Here is a 13,660-nt window from a genome sequence, read left to right as displayed (position 1 = left end):
TCTGTACATTAACTGAAGATACTAACTAACTTAGCTCGTAAAGGTTTTGACATAAAATTTTAGATTGAAATTTTATCTTTATCATTTACTCTTGGTAAATATATATATATATATATATATATATAAATATAAAATTTAATTAATATAATAAACAAGTGTGTTACGTTTGTCATCGTCTTCTAATATTTATATGGCCTTAAAATTGATTTGAAGGGCATAAATAAACATGATATTGGCGAGTTTTTACCTACTTCGTTCCTCACATAGAAAAGCATGTGAATCATTAACTCGAACGTATAACAGTTTACACACATGAATCAATTTATGATCTTTGAATAAATTATCATATGCAGCAGCGAAAACCAAAACTTTTAATGATCCTAGTTGATTGGGAAGAAGAAAACTTTAAATTTCCAATCTTATCCTGTACAGAATTTTTTGATTCACAGTTGATACCTTCTTGGCCATCGTTTCTGTGTACATCCCTAACCCCGGAGAAGACATGAACGGGGTAGCATCTCGCAAGTTAAGCCTCCATCAAAGGTCAAAGATAGCAGGACAACAATTGTTCATTTGTTGTTGACAATGAGCCTCGATCAATGGTCAAAGATAGCAATTCATGTGGCTTCTTCCGCTGTACACTGTAGCAGGCCAACCAATTGTTCATTTGTTGTTGGCGATGAGCCTCCTTCAAAGGTCAAAGATAGCAGCAATTCGTGTGGCTTCCGCTTTGGACTGTAGCAGGATAACAATTGTTCATTTGTTGTTGACAATGAGCCCCCATCAAAGGTCAAAGATAGCACGTCATGTGGCTTCCGCTTTGGACTGTAGCAGGCCAACCAATTGTTCATTTGTTGTTTCAAGCAATTTTCATCATTCCATGAAGCAACTAATTAATAGGTTCAAAATTTCTTACTTTTGCGAGCACAATTTATATTATGCATACCTGCTTTTCACCACAAGAAGAAAAAGAAAAAGTAATAATCTGTTTAACATTGAAGTCGTAACCCCATAAATCGAAAGTTCTCACCTAAAACCTTCAAGAAATCTGTGCAGCTGTGTCCATTGTGCAGAGAGGACAAATCCAAATCATAGGAAGCCTCGGATGTGCCGAAAGCATCAGACCCTTATCATTGGAATTCTGCTCAATCATTTATGATTCTTCCATTTACAAGAAGAGCATGGGTGTTCTTTTGGTTTAGCGTAACCAGATTTGACCAAGAAATTCTAGATTTTTGAGCCAAATGCCGTCTCTTAATATTCTTTCTAATTTCACCTTGCAAAACTTTTCGACACTAACCTCGAGTTTCTGAACATGATGACTCTCTCGCCTCTATCATCCAACTTTTCGTTTGCAATCCTGCGTCTTAAAGTAGCACGGAGCGTTGGTGACTCACACTCGTGTTGGTACGTCCAATTGTCATCTTGACGTCATTTATTTAATACTTATATAACCGAAGTTGCCATCTAGAATTACTATAAAGGGAGGATCCATTCCCTTGTGGCCCGTCCTCGCCTTCCCAGAAGAAATGACGCAAACGGCCCCCCGTCTGGTGATCCTCTTCCTTATGCTCTCACTCGCCATCGCCGCCGCTGTTCACTCTCGTAAGTATCTATCTTAACCTAACTTCTTCTTTGACTAGGCCTTGGATGTAACTAGGTTATCAATTTATGATGTGTAAACCTAAAATCTGGGTGATCAAGAGAATCGAGTGGTTTTCGAGCATTTGGACCTATCTACAGTTTATCCTTGCGATCGTCTTTCTGGGCTTGATTATGAGCGCGCCTACACAAACATTTTAATCCTTTATTTAGATTTTGCAAGGTCGAATCGTTAAAGAAACTCGGCGAGGGGGGCGGGGGGTGGGGGTGGGTATAAGAGGAAAAGAGGGATGGATGAATGGGGCATATGTCCAACCAATTCATCAGGTCTGAGAGGCTGTTAGAAAGACGAGTGGGATGGAAAAAAAGAAAGAAAAAAGAGATTATATATTATAATAGGTCAGATACAAATTCAATCCAAAAGCTCAAGTTTCTGGATTATGTACCAAACCTAGTAGTAGTATATGTAATCTAACTATCTTAATCTTTAGCGATGTGAGATTATCCTTTTTAGTCCACATCTTTTCGTCTTATGCACATGAACATTTTTAACATATAGGTGAAGAAGATGCTAAAGATAAATACAAAAGAAGAATGATAGTGAAGAAAGTTGAAAAAGAGAATACAAAAAACTGCTATTATTCAAAAGAAAGAATGTATAACAAATCTAATGTTCATCGTTGTCCCTGCAAAAAAATAAAACTTGATTATTATTAACGAAATGATGATTTTGCATAATTGCCTGATGATATGCAGCATGTTTTGTAGATGCGTCAACAATGGTAAAGTCGAAAGGAAGATATCTCATGGAAGGTGACAGCCGCATGTCTACTTTTATCGAAAAAGTCATTATTTACTTTAAAGCATTCTACCATAGTGGAAATGGTTATGATTTTTTTACTTCAAAGGTGGAATAATATTAAAGAAGATACTTACACAGTCATAGCCTTTTGATGTCTTCAGCAGATCAATGTGCTGATTGTGGTGATGGTTCTTTCCCAGAAGCCTCACCAGGTAACAACAATGCAAAGATCTCACCTAGTTCCTTCTGTATTTTTTTTTTTTTGTTGCTTTTTTCCATCAGTTTTCAAGATAAGACAATTCAGCAGTTTGAGATGCCACTTGGGGCATCAAACCAGTAGCTAATTTAGATTATATTCATTGCATGACAATCACTTTAACTGTAATCACACCTCACTTGGGAACTACACAACCCTCCACATCTCATTTTTCTCCTTGTTCTCATAACATATGTACCAATTGTTCACTTTTTGAAATAGCAACTCCTTGTTTTTTGTTTCTCTCTCTTTTTTTTTTCACCGTGCGAGATAGAATTGATCTGGGAAACTATCTTGTTCCAATCAAATTAAAGAACCCATAACCTAGGTGATAGCATCGCTTACGATTAGTAATTTTTTTATTCCTTAAACTTTTGGATACACCACCTAAGAAAGCTTGAGATGTCTAGTAGCAGGCTCTATAGATTGGGGTTCTAAAGTTAAGACCCTAATGAGAATTCATTTATTTCATGAAAAATCATCTTATTCATATTCCCTAGACACTCTTTGGTTATTCATTTTGATACCTTTTCTCTCAAGACAATCTTACATATGTTACTATCTTTGAACAGCTAAAGCTTGAAGGGTATCTTGATTTACTTGATCTTCACTGGCACCAAAATTGTACATTCTTGAGAGCTCAAAAGATTATGACTTTGATCGAAAGAACTCTTCTTCACATCTGTCTTTTTCTATACTTCTATCATTGTCAATGTTCCAAGGGAAAAAAAATGCTTATCAACTAATAATACTATGCAAATAAGCATCTTCAAAGAGATTTGGAAAGGATCAAAATTATTTCTTCGACCATTACATGAGAATAGATTACGATGAACTGAGTTGAGAAAAAAAAAAATCTCAGTTCAGACCTGGAAACCTAATTGAGAAGCCCACTAGACTTGAAGTCATCATTTTCACTTGATATGCTAGGAGCTTTGAGATTATGTTAGCTAATGAGTGACTTAGAATATAGTGGTCACAACTCATTAGGATGAGCAACTCCCTCTTTTGGCACTAAGGCCTTGAATGAATGGCTGATCCAAGCTAAAAGATCTTGCAAAGAAACCTATTAAAAACCAAAGGTCAAATATAATCATGTGTGAAGCCATGAATTTTGTCTGCCAAGAATGAGCCTTTGAAGCTACCAAGAAGCTCAGGTTGTTAATTGTATATATTGTTTATTCAACACTGATTAAACCAATTAGGATATGATCTTTGTCCTCATTTGAGCCCCACAATAAAGTTCAGATTCAATTGGTGTTTCTGTCCCAACACCAGGAAGAGTGTTCCATTTTATTAGATATGGGAGTAGCGCTTGTTCCAAAGAAACTCAGGTCATCTAGCTTACAAAATGTTAATGGTCTGAATTCTTCTTTGACACACTAATATGAACAATCTAGCATCAATCTCTTTGCGTCTTCGACTGTAAGCTTGTTTAAGATCAAGACTCCTATATATATTGATTTCCTTAAGCAATACAAAAAGCCGTTGGACTTTGCAATGTTTGCTCTATTGGCACTAGACAAGAGCCACTTCCGATAGCATCTGTTCAAATTTCCAATTATTCTCCGAGAAAAGTTTAGTGTTTTAAATTATTGCAAACCAATCCCTACATCCATTAGCTCAGCTCCAACCAAAGCAAGTGCCTAATTTGAATTAGTTGAAGGGCCATATATGTTTGTTTCAATGAAGTACCTGTCAGATGTTTGACTGCTTAAAAGTACCGAGACACAGAAAGTACCTTTTGGATGCCATAGTACACTTCCAAATTGGAGTTACTTCATCTTGTTACCATGATCTCTCCTCTTGTTTCCATCTATTAGTTCTAATTTGAGAACAGTAGTACTTGTTCACCAATTGGTTGTGATGTGCTGCACATCTTGCTATAGTCCTAGTTTTTTGCAAAAGTTCTGCTATATGATTGTTAAGATCTAGCTTTTTCAGTTTATCAAGGACACACTTCTATCAAATATAAATTCAATTCTAGATAAAGTTTAATCATGTTTTTCTATGCTAGGATATAAAAACTCTACTTACCAGCAAGTATTTCATAAATTAGCTAAATGTTGGGTGTTCTGCAGCAAAAGTCCCTGACAAATCTCCAGTAGATCCGCCAAAACCACTGCATGCGCCTGGACCAGGAGCTCCATAAGTGAAGGATTCTCTCTGTCAAGGGTAGATAATAATTCCTTGTTAGTTTAGGTTTTTTGCGCGTCATGAAACAATGAATTCCCATGTAAAATTTAATAAATTAATAACAAATTAATATCTTGAAGACGTCGATTCAGAGAGGATAACAGGAGTAATGATCTTTCCTAGAAAATCAAGAAACTAGAAAAAGGACATGGAGTGGAATGTGAGGGAAAAAAAAGAAGAAGATTATTGTGCCCTGTTGGCCCAATGAATCAAATTTTCATTTATTTCAACAAGCAGGTGGAATAAATTTTGATAGCAAGACTAGGGCTAAACCAATAACACAAGACTTTTGGATCAAATTGGAAATGCCAATGACCTAGGATGGTAAATAATAGAAAATGAAATGATCATGTCAGAGATCGATCGATCGATCGGTGAGTATGTTTAAAAAAAAAAAAAGGGTCATTGTCCAAATTGAAACTATTCATGTATAACATTTTGTAGATAATTACCCCTGTTAGTATTATTGACATTGTTTTTCTAATGATAATGCAGATCTATTTTGATGATCGAGCAGAGCAGATCCGTATTTTCAATAGACTTTTAATTTGATTGGCACTTTTGTCACTTATTACTCAAGTGTGGATGGCGTGTTTCTTTTATTAATACTGTTGTTTCTCTTTAGCATGGAGATTTGAATATGGATATGTATTTTTCATGAATATGGCTGCACACAGGAATTCTGGATAATCTTTTGACTGCATGATTACATGTTTGTTTCTTTAAATAGACGTTGCATATTTGCTACATATATTAGGTCTGTGAGCCAAAACATTTTGGACTGGTCAGTCCATAAAATAGATTTGATGGATATCCACATATTCAAACTGAAAAATATGAGACATTTTATTCTAGTTTTAGCAGAAAATTTGGGAAACAAAAGCACTTTTTTAAAGTACTTACTGTTACGAAAGTGATGTGCTTCACACATTCAGGAGAGAGAGAGAGAGAGAGAGAGAGAGAGAGAGAGAGAGGTCGAAACGGGAACTAAGGCTTGGTTAGGATTGTTTGAAGAGGAACATATTGTGTTCACTCTTAGAACTGAGACACCCTATGTTTCTGAATCTCGGATCGGTGCCTGAGGGAGCTCGTCGTCAAAGTTGGTGGTTGAAGACGCACGATGTCATGCTGGAGCAGATTAAAGGCATATTGAAAGGTTTCATGTGAGGCATTTGCACGAACCTGAAAACGAACGATGGTATGACGCTAATACTTCGGCTCGTTTCTGCTACTATCGATGCCGCTCTTCTTCCTGAGACAAAACTTGCAACGCAAAGTCACAGATTGTTAGATATGGATCTTCCGGTTTGCCGCTCCTTTTTGCTTTTCCCGAAGAATACTGACCTAATGATACTGTGTCTTCCTAAAAGGCAAGATCCACCTTTCTCGGGGAACTCGTCTGCATCAACGTGCGAGAACATGGTATTTATAATATTATATATTGATTTATACTATGTAAATAATATTCAACACCATCAGTCTGTCAATCGGTCGCTATCATCTCTCTCTGTTTCACCACCAATTTGACTCCATTCGCCATGTGACTCGAAATGTTTGTCTTCGAATTATTGCTATAGAGTAGTTATAACATTACGACTAGGTTGCCAACGAGGTAGCATGTGTATGTGAAACACAAAAAATAACTTAAACCCAAACTGAATATATATATATATATATATATATATATATATATTGAATTTCATATTTTGATTATAAAATTAATTGATAAGTTTATGATCTAATCTGTATTTTGAGTAACGTAAGTCTAACTTCGATAAAAGAAAGACAAATCAATTAAAGCAGGAGGAATCTGGTCAGAGCGAAACATGTTAGAAGATTTGATGTCGAGTCGAAGGATCGGTTGATGTATCGACAGAATGCTTCATGCCATGAGTTCGGACATCGAGCCAGATGAATCGGACATTCCACCAAAGAGATCGGATATTATGGAGGTCAACATATCAATTGGGCAATACACCACAAGAGAGGACGATGCGCCAAATTGACCGAACGAAGCGCCGAATAAACCAATGACATGCTGAACAACATAAGATTCATGCTTGTAATCATGTGTCTAGATCGAGTTAGTTAAGTCTAATTGAGTTTGTTTTAGGTGTAACCATACCAACTTGATTAGGAATTAATTGGGCCTGAATTAGGGTTGAATCGGACATGTTGTTTGGCTCATTCAATGTCTTGTAGTGGGGTCTAGCAATAGTATCACCCAGACACAATCTTCAAGACTATGTCAAGCGATGGTACCATCAGACAGAGTGGTGGTACCATCCAGTGTTAGTACTGCAGGCGATGGTACCACCTAGCATAGGAGGTGGTACCACTAGGACCCGGAAAATCTTAGATGAGATCTTTTTTGGCTCTATTTTTTAAACCATATGAGGTCTATAAATACCGATGTAATTTCTGCTTAGTAGAGCACGAAATTGAGTTGAAAAAGGGGGAAATAATATTTGTGAAAAAAAGTGTAAATCTCTCTTAGTATAGAGTCACCTCTTCTTAGTATTTAGAAATTTTTCTAAAAGCAGTGATGCCTAAGTGTAAAAAAGAGAAGTGAGAAGTGATACCAATATATATATATATATATATATATATATATATATATATATATATATATATATATATATATATATAACTCAGCTCATATAACTAAGGTATAATTCAATTTATATGATTAAGCATGATCTAACTTGTAAGCCAAGTGTAGCCTCATTCAATATGGTAAGACTCAGCCCAACTCATAAAACTGGGCTCGTTCAATTATACAACTAGCACTAAAGACATCGTCACCCCTCTATCTAGTCCATTATATCTCAGCCTAACTTATTACCTCGAATTATCATATATGACGCACATGACCCATCTAAGACTCAGGTGAGTTGATTCAATCTAAGCTAGCACTATGCAATAATTCTAATTTTTTTCTTTCTTTATTAGTTTAAGCTCATTAGTTGACTGAATTAAACAGGTTTGATCCAACCCACGAGCCAAGCATGACCCTACAAAACTAGGCCCACCCTGCTATGTGATCGGCTTTAAATATGTTATCATTCCTCTATCTAGTTCATTATATCTTAACCAACCTATTATCTCGAACAAACATGTGCACGTGACCCATCCAAGGTTTAAGTGGATCGGTTCGATCTGGAATAGTACTATATGACATAGTTTAATTTTATCTTCCTCTATTAGTTTAAGCTTGTTAGTCGACTAAATCAGATAAATTTGATTGGTTCAAGTTAGTTTAAAGTGATTCTAGACTAACTTAATCAGTTTAAGTCCACTTAACCTAATTAAAATTAATTAAATCTAAATTAAACCAGTCTATAGTAATTCTAGATCATTCTATAAGGATTTGAGATTGGTTCGGTTATGTCCTAATTGAATTGAGTTTGATTTAAATCAATTAGACTATTCTAATTAGGGTTCTAGTTAATTGAGGACTATTGAGATATTAATGTTTTGTCTTTATTATTTGATGATCTTTAAAGTTTTATTTGAATGTGACATTAGAAAAATATTCATAATTATTTATTATTTTTTTATTAAGTTGATAATATTAATGTGATTGTCATTATGTAATATATATGACTATGTTGAGTGGTCCACATTGAAAATACAACTTATGAAATGAGCTATGAGCTAGCAAATCATAGATGAAACATAGTCCTTCATAATATCTTACCATACTACTTCATAGATTCATAAATGAATGAATAATCATAGTTGACTATGTATTCATGCTGAGGGTAGATAGGACGATTCCCTTCAAGGATTAATAGACCATCAACATGATAGTTAGACGATTCCTCTATTCGTTGTTGGGAAGAATATATCCGCACTTAAGCGAGTAAAGTATATCGTTCGATTCACTATTGGGAGTGTGATATGAGTTCTCTCTCTACTATTGAGAAAGTACACCATCATGTGTGATATATACCTTTGTTATCTAACCGTTATGTATGTCATCGAGATATATTGCATATAACTGATGTATGATTTTATTTATTACATAAAATTATTATTATTTTTTTAATATATGAGTTTCATAATAAATCGATATGTTATTATTTAATATTAAATTATTAATATTTATATATATTTATGAATAATAAAAATTATCTTTATGATTTTTTTAAAATATAACATGTGTTGTTGATGATGTATTTTTTATTATATTTATTTTCAGAATAATTTATTATTTTATAATAGATTTGAAACTTGGGTGGAGAGACATTTTCCTCACTTAGCCCTATTAAGAATATATAATTTTTTAATAAAATATATATAATATTATAAAGATAGAGATTTAAATTTAAAGATAAAAAATGATCTTTTAAAAATTATGAATATTAAAATAATTTTTTTTAAATAAATATAGGACATGACATCAATAGTAATCTGCCTAAATATATGATTCTACGAGCAATCACAACAAAAAAAACATAATACGATGTCAGTTATAATATTTTTAATATCTTAATAAAAATATTATAAATTAGTCAAATAAAAATATTATAATAATTCAAAATTAATGAAAAGTAGATAAAAAAAATTAGGGATATTATAGATAATTTTAAAATAAAAAACTATTTAAAAAATACCAATTACGAAAACTCAAAATATAAATATTTTTTAAGAAAATCGACCAGAATTGAAATGACTACGTATATCAGTTTGCTGCTGCGTTAAGTCTCCGTCATTCACCTGTGTGGGTCTATATTTTAAACGCAGAGCTCTTGGATAGAAAATAGTCAACCTCTTATCTCACAGGTCTGATAAGTTGAATTATCGTAGAATTTTAAACAAGTATAATATTTTTATAAATTTTGGTTTGATTATAATATATATATATATATATATATATATATATATATATAAAACAAAATTTTAAAATTATATCAAAAATTATACATCGAAAATTTTATCTATTAATTTTAATTTTTCATATTTAAATTATATATATAATGATAATATAATCATGATTTTTATGACGGATTGCAAACAAACATAGAAAGTTCGTACAGTAGTTGAATCTCTTTTGCGAACGTGAGAATGACCGATGGGATGAACACTTCGACTTGCCACAGCTCCGTTCACTGCCATCCCGAAAGGAAGCTTCGAGGTAAAAAGCATGGGTAGTAATGCACGCATCCCGAATTGCCCTTCCCTGCTCGCTTTTCCGCCAGAAAAAAACTAGTGATGGACCGGCTAATATCGATCATCTCGGTGACCCATCCCATCGCTTGGTATAACGAGCTTGGCTCGTTTTTGACTTCAATTGGCTTCATCAATTCAAAGTCTGATACTTTGTTATTCATTTGCCAACACAATGGAAGTATAATATATCTTTTAGTATATGTGGATGATATTATTGTCACAGGAAATGATCCTTTGAAGACTCAGGCATTTCTAAAGCACTTGGCCGATCGATTCTCCCTCAAAGATCTAAGAACTTTAAGCTACTTTCTGGGAGTGGAAGCAACATTTACATCTTCAGGTCTCTTCCTGTCACAAAGAAAGTATATTCAAGATTTATTATCAAAGGCAAACATGCAGGATGCGAAAGAGGTTACAACTCCTCTCTCTACCAGTGAATCACTTAAATTATGTGATGGAAGTCCTGCTACAGATTCGACTCAGTATCGACAAGTCCTTGGCTCCTTAAAGTACTTGGCTCTCACCCGTCCAGATATTTCATTTGCCGTCAATAAGTTATCGCAATTCATGCATCGACCATCTACTACGCATTGGTCTGCGGTCAAACGAATTTTGCGGTATCTTAAAGGGACTCTTAATCATGGCATTTTTCTTCGCAAAAATATTTCACTCCATCTCCATGCCTTTGCTGATGCTGATTGGGCAGGGAACTTTGATGATAGAACATCTACGTCCGGATACATTGTCTTCCTTGGAGCTACTCCAATCAGTTGGAGTTCTAAAAAACAAAAGACGGTTGCACGATCTACAACTGAAGCTGAATACCGTGTCGTCGCCACCGCCGCTGCTGAACTCAATTGGGTCACAAATTTGCTCAAGGAACTCAACGTCAACTCCACGGTTATTCCTACAATATATTGTGATAATATTGGAGCTACTTATTTATGTGCCAATCCAGTGTTCCATTCCCGCATGAAACACATAGCCATCGACTTCCATTTTGTGCGAGATCAAGTTGCCAGACATCAACTCCGAGTTTCTCATGTACATACAGCAGATCAACTAGCCGACTCACTCACAAAGCCTCTCGCCCGTAAACTATTTTCATCTCATCGGTCCAAGATCGGCATCCTTGATGGAAGCTCAATCTTGCGGGGGCATGATAAGCAGATAAGATTTCCTCAAGGCAGTTGAGGAAATCTCTCAGCAGTTAGAAAAATCCTCCATGCTGAATGTGTATAACCTCCCTACTGAGTGTGTATAAATGGCTGTCAAGAACTCACTATCAAAATGTATTAGGCAATTATATCTTATACATTTCATAGTTTCTTCTACAATTTCTATCTTTCTATCTTCTTCGCTTAATTTCTATCAGGAATATGCTGTCCATCCTCCTTTGATCAAGTTAAAAGCATTCCTTAACAGATAAAAATGAGAGAAGGAAATGAAAAAAAAAGTAGATTTGTTTTAAGACCGCGAAAGACAGAAAAATAAGAAGAAATATGAGGTGTTATGACTTAACATATAAAGAGGAAACTATGTACTATCATCTCGTGATGGAGGAGAAGGAGGTCGTATGATGCTATCTTCGACTTCTTGGGGGAGCAGAAAGAGGGGGGAGAGCAATGACGATGTTATCTCCGACTTCCAGCTTACTATAGGGGAGCAGAAGGAGGAAGAGAAAGAGAGATAGCATAAGATGAGATAAAAGGTGAGAAGATAACCGCAAGAGAAGGGAAAGCAATGAAGATGTTATCTCCAGCTTCTATGGTTTCATTAGGGGGGAGGAGAAAGAGAATGAAGAACAGTAACGAGAGATGAGGTGAGAAAGAAGAGATAGCTGCTCTCCCTCCTCTTCCCTCGACAAGAAGTCGGAGATGGCGTCGCTGCCACTTTCTCTCCTCTTCCTCCTCTTACCTTGGAGGATGATAGTGACACAAGGATGATGGTCATGACGATGCTATCTCTTGTGACACCATTATGCTCGCCCTTTTCCTTTTCTTTCATTGCCTCCCATCGTCATTATCTTTCCTCTTCCTCCTCACATTTTTGAGATCTATCACTATCGTCATCAAATTGTCATTATCGCTGTAGTCATTGTTTCCACCTCAATTACTACTATTGGACATCGACAAAACCAATCATCACCGTAATAACCACACACGACTCCCAATAGTACTACAATCCACTAACATCACAACAATTGACTAAAAAGTCTTAGAGCATAACAAAAAAATATAATTAAGATATTAAAATTATATTTTTTATTACTTTCATATCATTTCTGATATGATATATTTTGGCATACCTGTTACAACAACATCCATGGCGAACGACAACCAACCAGGCCCCACCATCTCAACCTCCTTTTCACGATCGGGCAAGGGTCGTTGGGTACAACCCCAACCGAGGAACCTGTGGCAGCACCATCAAGTACAAGGCTGACCTTGGGAACCTGAAACGTCATCGCTAAATACAAAGTCGACACCAGAAGCTTGGGACGGTGCCGCCAGGTACAAAGCTGACCTCGAAAACTTGGGACAACGTCGTCGAGTACAAAGCCACCCTAATGCAAACATCGACCGCACAGAAGGTATGGGCTGATCGCTTGTAGGGATCGACAACCATTAAGCAAACCCTGTATGATTAACCCTCGTGCATAGATATAAGAGCCAACCACCTGGCTACGCCAAGGGAGGCTTTTTTTTCTGAACAACTTAGGAGAGGACTTTGAGTGAGATCCAACACCACTAACTTGACCTTCGAAGATGTCGGGTCGGGAATACATCCCCCCGACTTCGACCTGTGTGCAAGGCCCAACAACGAGGAAGCAAACGACAACCTACTCCGCTCAACCCGATCCGACGACCGACCTAAAGTCTTCGTGGGCACCTCCTTGGACATCCAGATCCAAACCAAGCAGCACTCCTCGACCATAATGTAAAGTTCACCAACAATTTCTATACGCGTTGTATCTTCAATCGGTAAAACTAATAACGTTAGAGTAAACAGGATTAAATATTTTACTTTTATAATTAGAGTGATCTTAATATAATTTTTTAAGTTTAAAGACCTTAATACTAAATGTATATATTTAGCTCATTATAACTCATTATAACTCGACCTTTTGTTGACTAAATTTTAAGTTTAAAGATGATAATACTAAATTTTATAAAAATTTTAAGTGATAATATATATTTAGCTCATTATAACTCGACCTTTTGTTGACTATAGTTATAGGTCTGGATCGAGAGTTACGAAATCACTTCGTTCTCATTGAATCAGACTCCATAGAAAAATGGAAATTAGGCTATGAATTCATCTGTTTTTTCCCTCATCGAGTTAGTAGTTACCATGGTGTTAACTACTGAAAAAATGAATTTGTAATCGATCTTCTATAACAAAAAGATCAAGCAATTGAACATTGAAAGAGAATTCGTAGAGGGGAATCAAAGATTGTTCCAGCAAAGCTTCCTGTGAGGCTTTTTGGCTTCACGAGCCAAGAGATTCTTTTGGCGTCGTGTCTCAGGTCAACGCATACTTTTGCTGTCACATGCCCACGCCACCGCACAACCGAGCTAGAAAAGCCCAGTTTTGGTAATCGCCTACAGAGGCTTCTAAGCCACTCC

At 35.7% G+C, this 13,660-nt stretch overlaps 1 long non-coding RNA gene across 2 annotated transcripts; it reads right to left on the bottom strand.

Moving 5' to 3' along the window:
• Positions 1 to 2,205: 2,205 nt before the first annotated feature.
• LOC135634980 (uncharacterized) lies at positions 2,206 to 6,200 on the bottom strand. Of its 2 annotated transcripts, XR_010495516.1 has the most exons (3): positions 6,039 to 6,200; positions 4,698 to 4,826; positions 2,206 to 2,288 (listed from the first exon to the last, which is right to left on the bottom strand). It is a non-coding gene; the product is annotated as an uncharacterized LOC135634980 (long non-coding RNA). The 2 variants fall into 2 exon arrangements; XR_010495517.1 differs by having other exon boundaries at positions 2,206 to 4,826.
• Positions 6,201 to 13,660: the final 7,460 nt, after the last annotated feature.

The sequence above is a fragment of the Musa acuminata genome, chromosome BXJ3-4 (assembly GCF_036884655.1).
Source record: "Musa acuminata AAA Group cultivar baxijiao chromosome BXJ3-4, Cavendish_Baxijiao_AAA, whole genome shotgun sequence".
In the NCBI taxonomy this organism is placed as follows: domain Eukaryota; kingdom Viridiplantae; phylum Streptophyta; class Magnoliopsida; order Zingiberales; family Musaceae; genus Musa; species Musa acuminata.
Note: the sequence above shows the minus strand (reverse complement) of the source record. Positions and strands in the feature narration are given on the sequence as shown.